Raw genomic sequence first — 17,356 nt, forward strand, 5'->3', positions numbered from 1 at the left:
GTGCAGCAGGAAGCAAGAGAAATAGTTCAGCTTCTGTGGTTTCTCAACTCCAATGGTATTGTGGTTGAAGTTATCTAAACACATGTTACTGTGCACATGGAAGCTTGTGCACATTACTGTGCACATTAACCTTGATTGCTCCAAACTTTCCTCGAGGATTCAATTGATTCCGGAAAACTCCTCCAGCTTCTGCTGCACGACTGTCTGAAAGGGGCAACAAGGTGGAGAAGGTAGTCAAGAAGGCATATGGCATGCTTGCCTTCATTGGCCGGGGCATTGAGTACAAGAATTGGCAAGTCATGTTGCAGCTGTATAGAACCTTCGTTAGGCCACACTTGGGAGTATAGTGTTCAATTCTGGTCGCCACACTATCAGAAGGATGTGGAGGCTCTAGAGAGGGTGCAGAAGAGATTTACCAGGATGGTGCCTGGTATGGAGGGCATTAGCTAGGAGGAGAGGTTGAATAAACTCGGTTAGTTCTCACTGGAACGATGGAGGTTGAGGGGCGACCTGATCGAGATCTACAAAATTATGAGGGGCATAGACAGAGTGGATAGTCAGAGGCTTTTTCCCAGGGTAGAGGGGACAATTACTAGGGGGCATAGGTTTAAGGTGCGAGGGGCAAGGTTTAGAGGAGATGTACGAGGCAAGTTTTTTTACACAGAGGGTAGTGGGTGCCTGGAACTCGCTGCCGGAGGAGGTGGTGGAAGCAGGGACGATAGTGACATTTAAGGGGCATCTTGACAAATACATGAATAGGATGGGAATAGAGGGATACGGACCCAGGAAGTGTAGAAGATTTTAGTTGAGACGGACAGAATGGCCGGCACGGGCTTGGAGGGCCGAAGGGCCTGTTCCTGTGCTGTGCTTTTCTTTGTTCTTTTGTTCTTCGCCTCCTGTGCCTCGGCTGCATGGCTGCTTCGGGCCTGTGAATGGTCAGTGGCTTCTCACTCTGTATTCTGCCTGGAATCCCCAGCTTTATTACTCTGGGCTGCTGGAGGTTCTCATTCTTAGCTTCATGCGGGTTTTGCTCAGGCAATTCGACCCTTTCATCAGGAAAACATGAGATGTTAACAAGGCAGCTGGGATTTTTGATGTGAGTAGCTACACCAGCTCAAAGCCGTGTTTGTTCTCAGCCCTGTGTGAATACAACATCAACTCAGGATCAGAAGGCAGAGAATCTCTGTGGGTAGAGTTGAGGAATCGCAAAGGTAAAAAGACCCTGATGGGAGTTATATACAGGCCCCCGAGCAGGAGTCAGGATGTGGGGCAGAAAATAAATCGGGAGACTAAGCAAACGCTTCGGTACCCACCTCCCTGCCAGACTAGTTTAAACCCTCCCGTGTGACACTAGCAAACCTCGCGGCCAGGATATTTATGCCTCTCCAGTTTAGATGCAACCCGTCCTTCTTATACAGGTCACACCTGCCCCGGAAGAAATCTCAATGGTACAGCAATCTGAAACACTTCTCCTACACCACCAGTTTAGCCACGTGTTTAGCTGCACTATCCTCCTATTCTAGCTTCACTGGCACATGGTACAGGGAGTAATCCTGAGATTACAACCATAGAGGTCCTGCTTTTGAGCTGACTGCCTAACTCCCTGAACTCCTTTTGCAGAACCTCATCACTCTTCCTGCCTATGTTGTTAGTACCTATGTGTACTACAACCACTGGCTGTTCACCCTCCCCCTTCAGGATGTCCTGTGTTCGTTCAGAGACATCCTTGACCCTAGCACCAGGGAGGCAACACACCATCCTGGAGTCTCTTTCCCACCCACAGTCGTGGCTTGAGACGGTTCACACCTCTTTAACCTGTGATGATCCCTCTCTCCAGGTGTTCCGATTGGACTTGGAAAGACTTAATTACCTGCAAAGACTCGCATTCAAAGTATCGTCTTGCATCATTGACTGTGTCTATATAAAAGTTTCTGGTACCTACCTCTTCATTCACACGAGGAAGGAGCTGTGCTCCGAAAGATAGCTATTCAAAACAAACCTTTTTAAAAATAATTTAATTCATTTTTTCCAATTAAGGGGCAATTTAGCATGGCTAATCCACATACCCTGCATATCTTTGGGTTGTGGGGGTGAAACCCACGCAAACACGGGGAGAATGTGCGAACTCCACATGGACAGTGACTCAGAGCCGGGATCGAACCTGGGACCTCGGCGCTGTGAGGCCACAGTGCTAACCACTGCACCACCGTGCTGCCCTCCTGTTGGACTTTAACCTGGTGTCGTAAGACTTCTTACTGTACTCCCAGGGCAGGTACAGCACGGGGTTAGATACAGAGTAAAGCCCCCTCTACACTGTCCCCATCAAACGCTCCCAGGACAGGTACAGCACGGGGCTAGATACAGAGTAAAGCTCCCTCTACACTGTCCCCATCAAACACTCCCAGGACAGGTACAGCACGGGGTTAGATACAGAGTAAAGCTCCCTCTTCACTGTCCCCATCAAACACTCCCAGGACAGATACAGCAAGGGGTTAGATACAGAGTAAAGCTCCCTCTACACTGTCCCCATCAAACACTCCCAGGACAGGTACAGCACGGGGTTAGATACAGAGTAAAGCTCCCTCTACACTGTCCCCATCAAACACTCCCAGGACAGGTACAGCACGGGGTTAGATACAGAGTAAAGCTCCCTCTACACTGTCCCCATCAAACACTCCCAGGACAGGTACAGCACGGGGTTAGATACAGAGTAAAGCTCCCTCTACACTGTCCCCATTAAACACTCCCAGGACAGGTACAGCACGGGGTTAGATACAGAATAAAGCTCCCTCTACACTGTCCCCATCAAACACTCCCAGGACAGGTACAGCATGGGGTTAGATACAGAGTAAAGCTCCCTCTACACTGTCCCCATTAAACACTCCCAGGACAGGTACAGCACGGGGTTAGATACAGAATAAAGCTCCCTCTACACTGTCCCCATCAAACACTCCCAGGACAGGTACAGCACGGGGTTAGATACAGAGTAAAGCTCCCTCTACACTGTCCCCATCAAACACTCCCAGGACAGGTACAGCACGGGGTTAGATACAGAGTAAAGCTCCCTCTGCACTGTCCCCATCAAACACTCCCAGGACAGGTACAGCACGGGGTTAGATACAGAGTAAAGCTGCCTCTACACTGTCCCCATCAAACACTCCCAGGACAGGTACAGCACGGGGTTAGTTACAGAGTAAAGCTCCCTCTACACTGTCCCCATCAAACACTCCCAGGACAGGTACAGCACGGGGTTAGATACAGAGTAAAGCTCCCTCTGCACTGTCCCCATCAAACACTCCCAGGACAGGTACAGCACGGGGTTAGATACAGAGTAAAGCTGCCTCTACACTGTCCCCATCAAACACTCCCAGGACAGGTACAGCGCGGGGTTAGATACAGAGTAAAGCTCCCTCTACACTGTCCCCATCAAACACTCCCAGGATAGGTACAGCAAGGGGTTAGATACAGAGTAAAGCTCCCTCTACACTGTCCCCATCAAACGCTCCCAGGACAGGTACAGCACGGGGTTAGATACAGAGTAAAGCTCCCTCTACACTGTCCCCATCAAACACTCCCAGGACAGGTACAGCACGGGGTTAGATACAGAGTAAAGCTCCCTCTACACTGTCCCCATCAAACACTCCCAGGACAGGTACAGCACGGGGTTAGATACAGAGTAAAGCTCCCTCTACACTGTCCCCATCAAACACTCCCAGGACAGGTGCAGCACGGGGTTAGATACAGAGTAAAGCTCCCTCTATACTGTCCCCATCAAACACTCCCAGGACAAGTACAGCACGGGGTTAGATATAGAGTGAAGCTCCCTCTACACTGTCCCCATCAAACACTCCCAGGACAGGTGCAGCACGGGGTTAGATACAGAGTAAAGCTCCCTCTACACTGTCCCCATCAAACACTCCCAGGACAGGTACAGCACGGGGTTAGATACAGAGTAAAGCTCCCTCTGCACTGTCCCCATCAAACACTCCCAGGACAGGTACAGCACGGGGTTAGATACAGAGTAAAGCTCCCTCTACACTGTCCCCATCAAACACTCCCAGGACAGGTACAGCATGGGGTGCGATACAGAGTAAAGCTCCCTCTACACTGTCCCCATCAAACACTCCCAGGACAGGTACAGCACGGGGTTAGATACAGAGTAAAGCTCCTTCTGCACTGTCCCCATCAAACACTCCCAGGACAGGTACAGCACGGGGTTAGATACAGAGTAAAGCTCCCTCTACACTGTCCCCATCAAACACTCCCAGGACAGGTACAGCACGGGGTTAGATACAGAGTAAAGCTCCCTCTACACTGTTCCCATCAAACACTCCCAGGACAGGAACAGCACGGGGTTAGATACAGAGTAAAGATTCCTCTACACTGTACCCATCAAACACTCCCAGGACAGGTAGAGCACGGGGTTAGATACAGAGTAAAGCTCCCTCTACACTGTACCCATCAAACACTCCCAGGACAGGTACAGCACGGGGTTAGATACAGAGTAAAGCTCCCTCTATACTGTCCCCATCAAACACTCCCAGGACAGGTACAGCACGGGGTTAGATACAGAGTAAAGCTCTCTCAACACAGACCCCATCTGCCCCAGCAGGGGCAGCAGGGTAGCATGGTGGTTAGCATAAATGCTTCACAGCTCCAGGGTCCCAGGTTCGATTCCCGGCTGGGTCACTGTCTGTGTGGAGTCTGCACGTCCTCCCCCTGTGTGCGTGGGTTTCCTCCGGGTGCTCCGGGTTCCTCCCACAGTCCAAAGATGTGCAGGTTAGGTGGATTGGCCATGCTAAATTGCCCGTAGTGTCCTAATAAAAAAAAAAGTAAGGTTAAGGGGGAGGTTGTTGGGTTACGGGTATAGGGTGGATACGTGGGTTTGAGTAGGGTGATCATGGCTCGGCACAACATTGAGGGCCGAAGGGCCTGTTCTGTGCTGTACTGTTCTATGTTCTATGTTCTAAAGCTCCCTCTACACTGTCCCCATCAAACACTCCCAGGACAGGTACAGCACGGGATTAGATACAGAGTAAAGCTCCCTCTACACTGTCCCCATCAAACATTCCCAGGACAGATACGGCACGGGGTTAGATACAGAGTAAAGCTCCCTCTACACTGTCCCCATCAAACACTCCCAGGACAGGTACAGCACGGGATTAGATACAGAGTAAAGCTCCCTCTACACTGTCCCCATCACACACTCCTAGGACAGGTACAGCACGGGGTTAGATACAGAGTAAAGCTCCCTCTACACTGTCCCCATCACACATTCCCAGGACAGGTACAGCACGGGGTTAGATACAGAATAAAGCTCCCTCTACACTGTTCCCATCAAACATTCCCAGGACAGATACAGCACGGGGTTAGATACAGAGTAAAGCTCCCTCTACACTGTCTCCATCAAACACTCCCAGGACAGGCACAGCGTGGGGTTAGATACAGAGTAAAGCTCCCTCTACACTGTCCCCATCAAACACTCCCAGGACAGGTACAGCACGGGGTTAGATACAGAGTAATGCTCCCTCTATATTGTCCCCATCAAACACTCCCAGGACAGGTACAGCATGGGGTTAGATACAGAGTAAAGCTCTCTCAACACTGTCCCCATCAATCACTCCCAGGACTGGTACAGCACAGGGTTAGATACAGAGCAAAGCTCCCTCTACACTGTCCCTATCACACAGTCCCAGGACAGGTACAGCACGGGATTAGATACAGAGTAAAGCTCCCTCTACACTGTCCCCATCAAACATTCCCAGGACAGATACGGCACGGGGTTAGATATAGAGTAAAGCTCCCTCTACACTGTCCCCATCAAACACTCCCAGGACAGGTACAGCACGGGGTTAGATACAGAGTAAAGCTCCCTCTACACTGTCCCCATCAAACATTCCCAGGACAGGTACAGCACGGGGTTAGATACAGAGTAAATCTTCCTCTACACTGTACCCATCAAACACTCCCAGGACAGGTACAGCACGGGGTTAGATACAGAATAAAGCTCCCTATACACTATCCCCATCAAACACTCCCAGGACAGGTACAGCACGGGGTTAGATACAGAGTAAAGCTCCCTCTATACTGTCCCCATCAAACACTCCCAGGACTGGTACTGCACGGGGTTAGATACAGAGTAAAGCTCTCTCAACACTGACCCCATCAAACACTCCCAGGACAGGTACAGCACGGGGTTAGATACAGAGTAAAGCTTCCTCTACACTGTACCCATCAAACACTCCCAGGACAGGTATAACACGGGGTTAGATACAGAATAAAGCTCCCTCTACACTGTCCCCATCAAACATTCCCAGGACAGGTACAGCACGGGGTTAGATACAGAATAAAGCTCCCTCTACACTGTTCCCATCAAACACTCCCAGGACAGGTACAGCACGGGGTTAGATACAGAGTAAAGCTCCCTCTACACTGTCCCCATCAAACACTCCCAGGGCAGGTACAGCACGGGGTTAGATACAGAGTAAAGCTCCCTCTACACTGTCCCCATCAAACACTCCCAGGGCAGGTACAGCACGGGGTTAGATACAGAGTAACGCTCCCTCTCCACTGTCCCCATCAAACACTCCCAGGACAGATACAGCATGGGGTTAGATACAGAGTAAAGCTCCCTCTACACTGTCCCCATCAAACACTCCCAGGACAGGTACAGCATGGGGATAGATACAGAGTAAGCTGCCTCTACACTGTCCCCATCAAACACTCCCAGGACAGGTACAGCACGGGGTTAGATACAGAGTAAAGCTCCCTCTACACTGTCCCCATCAAACACTCCCAGGACAGGTGCAGCACGGGGTTAGATACAGAGTAAAGCTCCCTCTATACTGTCCCCATCAAACACTCCCAGGACAGGTACAGCACGGGGTTAGATATAGAGTGAAGCTCCCTCTACACTGTCCCCATCAAACACTCCCAGGACAGGTGCAGCACGGGGTTAGATACAGAGTAAAGCTCCCTCTACACTGTCCCCATCAAACACTCCCAGGACAGGTGCAGCACGGGGTTAGATACAGAGTAAAGCTCCCTCTGCACTGTCCCCATCAAACACTCCCAGGACAGGTACAGCACGGGGTTAGATACAGAGTAAAGCTCTCTCAACACAGACCCCATCTGCCCCAGCAGGGGCAGCAGGGTAGCATGGTGGTTAGCATAAATGCTTCACAGCTCCAGGGTCCCAGGTTCGATTCCCGGCTGGGTCACTGTCTGTGTGGAGTCTGCACGTCCTCCCCCTGTGTGCGTGGGTTTCCTCCGGGTGCTCCGGGTTCCTCCCACAGTCCAAAGATGTGCAGGTTAGGTGGATTGGCCATGCTAAATTGCCCGTAGTGTCCTAATAAAAAAAAAAGTAAGGTTAAGGGGGAGGTTGTTGGGTTACGGGTATAGGGTGGATACGTGGGTTTGAGTAGGGTGATCATGGCTCGGCACAACATTGAGGGCCGAAGGGCCTGTTCTGTGCTGTACTGTTCTATGTTCTATGTTCTAAAGCTCCCTCTACACTGTCCCCATCAAACACTCCAGGACAGGTACAGCACGGGATTAGATACAGAGTAAAGCTCCCTCTACACTGTCCCCATCAAACATTCCCAGGACAGATACGGCACGGGGTTAGATACAGAGTAAAGCTCCCTCTACACTGTCCCCATCAAACACTCCCAGGACAGGTACAGCACGGGATTAGATACAGAGTAAAGCTCCCTCTACACTGTCCCCATCACACACTCCTAGGACAGGTACAGCACGGGGTTAGATACAGAGTAAAGCTCCCTCTACACTGTCCCCATCACACATTCCCAGGACAGGTACAGCACGGGGTTAGATACAGAATAAAGCTCCCTCTACACTGTTCCCATCAAACATTCCCAGGACAGATACAGCACGGGGTTAGATACAGAGTAAAGCTCCCTCTACACTGTCTCCATCAAACACTCCCAGGACAGGCACAGCGTGGGGTTAGATACAGAGTAAAGCTCCCTCTACACTGTCCCCATCAAACACTCCCAGGACAGGTACAGCACGGGGTTAGATACAGAGTAAAGCTTCCTCTACACTGTACCCATCGAACACTCCCAGGAGAGGTACAGCACGGGGTTAGATACAGAGTAAAGCTCCCTCTACACTGTCCCCATCAAACACTCCCAGGACAGGTACAGCACGGGGTTAGATACAGAGTAAAGCTCCCTCTATATTGTCCCCATCAAACACTCCCAGGACAGGTACAGCATGGGGTTAGATACAGAGTAAAGCTCTCTCAACACTGACCCCATCAAACACTCCCAGGACAGGTACAGCATGGGGTTAGATACAGAGTAAAGCTTCCTCTACACAATACCCATCAAACACTCCCAGGACAGGTACAGCACGGGGTTAGATACAGAATAAAGCTCCCTCTACACTACTGTATCCCCATCAAACACTCCCAGGACAGGTACAGCACGGGGTTAGATACAGAGTAAACCTCCCTCTACACTGTCCACATCAAACACTCCCAGGACAGGTACAGCACGGGGTTAGATACAGAGTAAAGCTCCCTCTACACTGTCCCCATCAAACACTCCCAGGACAGGTACAGCATGGGGTTAGATACAGAGTAAAGCTCCCTCTACACTATCCCCATCAAACATTCCCAGGACAGGTACAGCACGGGGTTAGATACAAAGTAAACTCCCTCTACACTGTTCCCATCAAACACTCTCAGGACAGGTACAGCACGGGGTTAGATACAGAATAAATCTCCCTCTACACTGTCCCCATCAAACACTCCCAGGACAGGTACAGCACGGGGTTAGATACAGAGTAAAGCTCCCTCTACACTGTCCCCATCAAACACTCCCAGGACAGGTACAGCACGGGGTTAGATACAGAGTAATGCTCCCTCTATATTGTCCCCATCAAACACTCCCAGGACAGGTACAGCATGGGGTTAGATACAGAGTAAAGCTCTCTCAACACTGTCCCCATCAATCACTCCCAGGACTGGTACAGCACAGGGTTAGATACAGAGCAAAGCTCCCTCTACACTGTCCCTATCACACAGTCCCAGGACAGGTACAGCACGGGGTTAGATACAGAATAAAGCTCCCTCTACACTGTTCCCATCAAACACTCCCAGGACAGGTACAGTACGGGGTTAGATACAGAGTAAAGCTCCCTCTACACTGTCCCCATCAAACACTCCCAGGACAGGTACAACACGGGGTTAGATACAGAATAAAGCTCCCTCTACACCGTCCCCATCACACATTCCCAGGACAGGTACAGCACGGGGTTAGATACAGAATAAAGCTCCCTCTACACTGTTCCCATCAAACACTCCCAGGACAGGTACAGCACGGGGTTAGATACAGAGTAAAGCTCCCTCTACACTGTCCCCATCAAACACTCCCAGGACAGGTACAGCACGGGGTTAGATACAGAGTAAAGCTCCCTCTACACTGTCCCCATCAAACACTCCCAGGACAGGTACAGCACGGGGTTAGATACAGAGTAAAGCTCCCTCTACACTGTTCCCATCAAACACTCCCAGGACAGGTACAGCACGGGGTTAGATACAGAGTAAAGCTCCCTCTACACTGTCCCTATCAAACACTCCCAGGACAGGTACAGCACGGGGTTAGATACAGAGTAAAGCTCCCTCTACACTGTCCCCATCAAACACTTAGAGTGGCTAAGGTAAATATTGGTCCTTTAGAGGATGAGAAGGGAGTTTTAATAATGGGAAATGAGGAAATGGCTGAGGAACTGAACAGGTTTTTTGGGTCGGTCTTCACAGTGGAAGACACAAATAACATGCCAGTGACTGATAGAAATGAGGCTATGACAGGTGAGGACCTTGAGAGGATTGTTATCACTATGGAGGGTGTGATGGGCAAGCTAATGCGGCTAAAGGTAGACAAGTCTCCTGGCCCTGATGGAATGCATCCCAGAGTGCTAAAAGAGATGGCTAAGGAAATTGCAGATGGACTCGTGATAATTTACCGAAATTCACTGGACTCTGGGGTGGTCCCGGTGGATTGGAAATTAGCAAACGTGACGCCACTGTTTAAAAAAAGGAGGTAGGCAGAAAGCAGGAAATTATAGGCCAGTAAGCTTAACTTCGGTAGTAGGGAAGATGCTGGAATCTATCATCAAGGAAGAAATTGCGAGGCATCTGGATAGAAATTGTCCCATTGGGCAGACGCAGCATGGGTCCATAAAGGGCAGGTCATGCCTAACTAATTTAGTGGAATTTTTTGAGGACATTACCAGTGCAGTAGATAACGGGGAGCCAATGGATGTGGCATATCTGGATTTCCAGAAAGCCTTTGACAAGGTGCCACACAAAAGGTTGCTGCATAAGATAAAGATGCATGGCATTAAGGGTAAAGTAGTAGCATGGATAGAGGATTGGTTAATTAATAGAAAGTAAAGAGTTGGGATAAATGGGTGTTTCTCTGGTTGGCAATCAGTAGCTAGTGGTGTCCCTCAGGGATCAGTGTTGGGCCCACAATTGTTCACAATTTGCATAGATGATTTGGAGTTGGGGACCAAGGGCAATGTGTCCAAGTTTGCAGATGACACTAAGATGAGTGGTAAAGCGAAAAGTGCAGAGGATACTGGAAGTCTGCAGAGGGATTTGGATAGGTTAAGTGAATGGGCTAGGGTCTGGCAGATGGAATACAATGTTGATAAATGTGAGGTTATCCATTTTGGTAGGAATACAGTAGTCCCCCTTTATAACGCGGGTGTTGGGGTCCAAGACAGCCACCCGCGTTGCAACCGAGCCGCGGATATCCATGATGGGGGTTTTAAATTTATTTAAAAATCTATGCTAGCGCTTCCCATTGAGAGTCTACGGGGGGCGGGGGGAGAGGTCAGACCCCCGTAGACTCACAATGGGAAGCGCTAGCATAGATTTTTAAATCAATTTAAAACCCCCATCGTGGATCTAATTAAAACAGTGTCAATTTCAGCGGCCGGCTCACTTTGATCCGGAGAGGGAAGCTGCTCTCTCACTGAAACAATCAGCCGGCCGCTGAAATTGACACTGCCGGCTGCTCTCTCCCTCCAATCCAACTTTTAAGTTTTAATGTTTCTGATTGGAGGGACAGAGCAGCCGGCAGTGTCAATTTCAGCGGCCAGCTGATTGTTTCAGTGAGAGAGCAGCTTCCCTCTCCGGATCAAAGTGAGCCGGCCGCTGAAATTGACACTGCCGGCTGCTCTCTCCCTCCAATCCAACTTTTAAGTTTTAATGTTTCTGATTGGAGGGAGAGAGCAGCCGGCAGTGTCAATTTCAGCGGCCGGCTGATTGTTTCAGTGAGAGAGCAGCTTCCCTCTCCGGATCAAAGTGAGCCGGCCGCTGAAATTGACACTGCCGGCTGATTGGAGGGAGAGAGCAGAGAACACAGGAGGAGGTCATACGGGCCTCTGTAAGACCAGCATGGTCTCACATCGCCCCTCCCCTCTGTAGCTGGGGTTCAGGCTGTGGCTGCTGGGGTACAGGCCGTGGCTGCTGGGGTACTGTGGCTGCTGGGGTTCAGGCTGTGGCTGCTGGGGTTCAGGCTGTGGCTGCTGGGGTTCAGGCCGTGGCTGCTGGGGTGCAGGCTGTGGCTGCTGCGGTTCAGGCTGTGGCTGCTGGGGTACAGGCCGTGGCTGCTGGGGTTCAGGCTGTGGCTGCTGAGGTACAGGCTGTGGCTGCTGGGGTTCAGGCTGTGGCTGCTGGGTACTGTGGCTGCTGGGGTACAGGCTGTGGCTGCTGGGGTACAGGCCGTGGCTGCTGGGGTTCAGGCTGTGGCTGCTGAGGTTCAGGCTGTGGCTGCTGGGGTTCAGGCTGTGGCTGCTGGGGTACTGTGGCTGCTGGGGTACAGGCTGTGGCTGCTGGGGTACAGGCCGTGGCTGCTGGGCTTCAGGCTGTGGCTGCTGGGGTACTGTGGCTGCTGGGGTTCAGGCTGTGGCTGCTGGGGTACTGTGGCTGCTGGGGTACAGGCCGTGGCTGCTGGGCTTCAGGCTGTGGCTGCTGGGGTACTGTGGCTGCTGGGGTACAGGCCGTGGCTGCTGGGGTTCAGGCTGTGGCTGCTGAGGTTCAGGCTGTGGCTGCTGGGGTTCAGGCTGTGGCTGCTGGGGTACTGTGGCTGCTGAGGTTCAGGCTGTGGCTGCTGGGGTTCAGGCTGTGGCTGCTGGGGTTCAGGCCGTGGCTGCTGGGGTTCAGGCTGTGGCTGCTGAGGTTCAGGCTGTGGCTGCTGGGGTTCAGGCTGTGGCTGCTGGGGTTCAGGCTGTGGCTGCTGGGGTACAGGATGTGGCTCCTGGGGTACAGGCCGTGGCTGCTGGGGTTCAGGCTGTGGCTGCTGAGGTTCAGGCTGTGGCTGCTGGGGTTCAGGCTGTGGCTGCTGGGGTTCAGGCTGTGGCTGCTGGGGTACAGGATGTGGCTCCTGGGGTACAGGCTGTGGCTGCTGGGGTACTGTGGCTGCTGAGGTACAGGCTGTGGCTGCTGGAGTACAGGATGTGGCTCCTGGGGTACAGGCTGTGGCTGCTGGGGTACAGGCTGTGGCTGCTGGGGTACAGGCTGTGGCTGCTGGGGTACAGGCTGTGGCTGCTGGGGTACAGGCTGTGGCTGCTGGGGTACAGGCTGTGGCTGCTGGGGTACAGGCTGTGGCTGCTGGGGTACTGATTGGAGGGAGTGAGCAGCCGGCAGTGTCAATTTCAGCGGCCGGCTGATTGTTTCAGTGAGCGAGCAGCTTCCCTCTCCGGATCAAAGTGAGCCGGCCGCTGAAATTGACACAACTGACAGTTGGGGTCCATAAGCCCCCCCGCAGTATATCGCGAACTGCGGTATTGCGGAGCGCGGTATAACGGGGGACTACTGTAACAGCAAACGGGATTATTATTTAAACGATAAAATATTAAAGCATGCCGCTGTTCAGAGAGACTTGGGTGTGCTAGTGCATGAGTCACAGAAGGTTGGTTTACAAGTGCAACAGGTGATTAAGAAGGCAAATGGAATTTTGTCCTTCATTGCTAGAGGGATGGAGTTTAAGACTAGGGAGGTTATGTTGCAATTGTATAAGGTGTTAGTGAGGCCACTCCTGGACTATTGTGTTCAGTTTTGGTCTCCTTACTTGAGAAAGGACGTACTGGCGCTGGAGGGTGTGCAGAGGAGATTCACTAGGTTAATCCCAGAGCTGAAGGGATTGGATTATGAGGAGAGGTTGAGTAGACTGGGACTGTACTCGTTGGAATTTAGAAGGATGAGGGGGGATCTTATAGAAACATTAAAAATTATGAAGGGAATAGATAGGATAGATGCGGGCAGGTTGTTTCCACTGGCGGGTGAAAGCAGAACTAGGGGACATAGCCTCAAAATAAGGGGAAGTAGATTTAGGACTGAGTTTAGGAGGAACTTCTTCACCCAAAGGGTTGTGAATCTATGGAATTCCTTGCCCAGTGAAGCAGTTGAGGCTCCTTCATTACATGTTTTTAAGGTAAAGATAGATAGTTTTTTGAAGAATAAAGGGATTAAGGGTTATGGTGTTCGGGCCGGAAAGTGGAGCTGAGTCCACAAAAGATCAGCCATGATCTAATTGAATGGCGGAGCAGGCTCGAGGGGCCAGATGGCCTACTCCTGCTCCTAGTTCTTATGTTCTTATGTTCTTATGTACTCCCAGGACAGGTACAGCATGGGGTTAGATACAGAGTAAAGCTTCCTCTACACTGTCCCCATCAAACACTCCCAGGACAGATACAGCACGGGGTTAGATACAGAGTAAAGCTCCCTCTACACTATCCCCATCAAACACTGCCAGGACAGTACAGCACGGGGTTAGATACAGAGTAAAGCTCCCTCTACACTGTCCCCATCAAACACTCCCAGGACAGGTACAGCACGGGGTTAGATACAGAGTAAAACTCCCTCTACACTGTGTTGCACGTTTTACTTGAGTGTAATTCGCGTTTATTGGAGTGTATTAACACGCCTCAGTTTAAAGGCCGTGTGCTTAACACTGCTAGGCTCTATGTATGTATTTTCAGCTCGGGAGTCGCCAGTTGCCGTATCTAGACAACTCACAAATATTCCAAGGTCAGGTTCAAAGTAATAAAACGATACACCGATTAGTAAGTTCCAAACGATCAATATTTATTATACAAATATAATAAATACGCATGCACACGCTAAGGGACTGAGCTATAACTAAACTAAGCAATCAGAATACTTAACTAAACAGGAACAGGCAAGGTCAGGGAGCGAGGCCTTCGTTCCGATCTTGGTCTGCAACCTTCAGAGAGTGTGCTGGTCGCTGGGGGTCTAGTGGGCCTGGTTCGCGTAGCGAGCGTCGTATTGTCACTTACGGTTCGGCGGCTCAACGACTGGAGTCAGGATACAGGTCGAAGTTCTTGGTCAAAGCCGGAGCACGAAACAACAGACAGGACCATGTGTGGGGTCTATCTTTTATAGGACCCCAATGTCCGTGCCTCTTTTGGGGCGGGCTTTACCTTCAGGTATCGATTGGACCGAATTCTAATCGATATCTTTTGAATTTCCCCCAATGTGAGGGTCTCTTCTTGATGGAGGGGGCGGTTTCTATAGTGGATACTTCTGGTGCCGCTCTGTCTGGACATCCACTTAAAGTATCTATTCAAACCTGACTGTTGCCATTGTGTGTGCCCAGATCTGGACTGCCTCATTAATATGCAAAGCGTTTTGCCATTAACACCTTTGGTTTGAGATCTTCCACCTGGCCAGAAACTAGTTTTGCTGCGTGCAAAATGCTAATCAGTCTTTGCAGACTGCTGTCTTGGCTAAACTGCTTTTTCCCTGCAGTCTTAGCAATTCTCCATCTTGTCAGTCCAGTGTCCATTTTAGGTGGCTACAGTGGCTACAACTGTCCCCATCAAACACTCCCAGGACAGGTACAGCACGGGGTTAGATACAGAGTAAAGCTCCCTCTACACTGTCCCCATCAAACACTCCCAGGACAGGTACAGCACGGGGTTAGATACAGAGTAAAGCTCCCTCGACACTATCCCCATCAAACACTCCCAGGACAGGTACAGCACGGGGTTAGATACAGAGTAAAGCCCCCTCTACACTGTCCCAATCAAACACTCCCAGGACAGGTACAGCACGGGGTTAGATACAGAGTAAAGCTCCCTCTACACTGTCCCCATCAAACACTCCCAGGACAGGTACAGCACGGGGCTAGATACAGAGTAAAGCTCCCTCTACACTGTCCCCATCAAACACTCCCAGGACAGGTACAGCACGGGGTTAGATACAGAGCAAAGCTCCCTCTACACTGTCCCCATCAAACACTCCCAGGACAGGTACAGCACGGGGTTAGATACAGAGTAAAGCTCCCTCTACACTGTCCCCATGAAACACTCCCAGGACAGGTACAACACGGGGTTAGATACAGAGTAAAGCTCCCTCTACACTGTCCCCATCAAACACTTCCAGGACAGGTACAGCACGGGGTTAGATACAGAGTAAAGCCCCCTCTACACTGTCCCAATCAAACACTCCCAGGACAGGTACAGCACGGGGTTAGATACAGAGTAAAGCTCCCTCTACACTGTCCCCATCAAACACTTCCAGGACAGGTACAGCACGGGGTTAGATACAGAGTAAAGCTCCCTCTACACTGTCCTCATCAAACACTCCCAGGACAGGTACAGCACGGGGTTAGATACAGAGTAAAGCTCCCTCGACACTATCCCCATCAAACACTCCCAGGACAGGTACAGCACGGGTTAGATACAGAGTAAAGCCCCCTCTACACTGTCCCAATCAAACACTCCCAGGACAGGTACAGCACGGGGTTAGATACAGAGTAAAGCTCCCTCTACACTGTCCCCATCAAACACTCCCAGGACAGGTACAGCACGGGGCTAGATACAGAGTAAAGCTCCCTCTACACTGTCCCCATCAAACACTCCCAGGACAGGTACAGCACGGGGTTAGATACAGAGCAAAGCTCCCTCTACACTGTCCCCATCAAACACTCCCAGGACAGGTACAGCACGGGGTTAGATACAGAGTAAAGCTCCCTCTACACTGTCCCCATGAAACACTCCCAGGACAGGTACAACACGGGGTTAGATACAGAGTAAAGCTCCCTCTACACTGTCCCCATCAAACACTTCCAGGACAGGTACAGCACGGGGTTAGATACAGAGTAAAACTCCCTCTACACTGTCCCCATCAAACACTCCCAGGACAGGTACAGCACGGGGTTAGATACAGAGTAAAGCTCCCTCTACACTGTCCCCATCAAACACTCCCAGGACAGGTACAGCACGGGGTTAGATACAGAGTAAAGCTCCCTCTACACTGTCCCCATCAAACACTCCCAGGCCAGGTACAGCACGGGGTTAGATACAGAGTAAAGCTTCCTCTACACTGTCCCCATCAAACACTCCCAGGACAGGTACAGCACAGGTTAGATACAGAGTAAAGCTCCCTCTACACTGTCCCCATCAAACACTCCCAGGACAGGTACAGCACGGGGTTAGATACCGAGTAAAGCTCCCTCTACACTGTCCCCATCAAACACTCCCAGGACAGGTACAGCACGGGGTTAGATACCGAGTAAAGCTCCCCCTACACTGTCCCTATCAAACACTCCCAGGACAGGTACAGCACGGTGTTAGATACAGAGCAAAGCTCCCTCTACACTGTCCCCATCAAACACTCCCAGGACAGTGACAGCACGGGATTAGATACAGAGTAAAGCTCCCTCTCTGTTCCTATTTCCCTTCCCCTGACTCTCGTGTTTCTCTCATTTCCCTATTCTTTATTTGGATTGAAAAGTTTTGCCGTCACGTGAGCAGCTTTTTGTGTGGAGGTCGGCAGGATTGGCTCGGTGCTGACATGGGTCAGCTGACAGCCTGTTTCACAAGCTGAGCCGTGATTCTAGTCAGCTGGTGTGAGTCAGCACTCGGTGAGTTAATAAAAGACAGGAAGTGAAAGCGGAAAACCAGAGTCAGGAGTCCCCGGGCGACGGTAAGAGGCCTGTTCGAGTGCCCAGAGGCAGGGGGGGGGGGGGAGTGGGCCGGAGGGGGCAGGAGGCTGTGTGGAGGGGGCAGGAGGCTGTGTGGAGGGGGCAGGGATCCAGGGGCAGGAGGCCAGGGGGCCAGGGGCAGGAGGCAGGGTGGGTGAGGAAGATGAAGAGAATAGAGGAAAAAGGGGAGAGAGAGAGAGGGAGGGAGAGAAACAGAGAACGGCGATGAGATTGAGAGAAGGGAAGGAGAATGAGTGACAGGGGGAGGAAGGGAAGAGAGAGAGAGAGATGGAGAGAGAGAGACATGGAACTAGGGTGGGAAAAGAGAGTAGAGATGGTGGAGAAGGAGATAGGGAGAGAAGGATAAA

The sequence above is a fragment of the Scyliorhinus canicula genome, chromosome 1 (assembly GCF_902713615.1).
Source record: "Scyliorhinus canicula chromosome 1, sScyCan1.1, whole genome shotgun sequence".
In the NCBI taxonomy this organism is placed as follows: domain Eukaryota; kingdom Metazoa; phylum Chordata; class Chondrichthyes; order Carcharhiniformes; family Scyliorhinidae; genus Scyliorhinus; species Scyliorhinus canicula.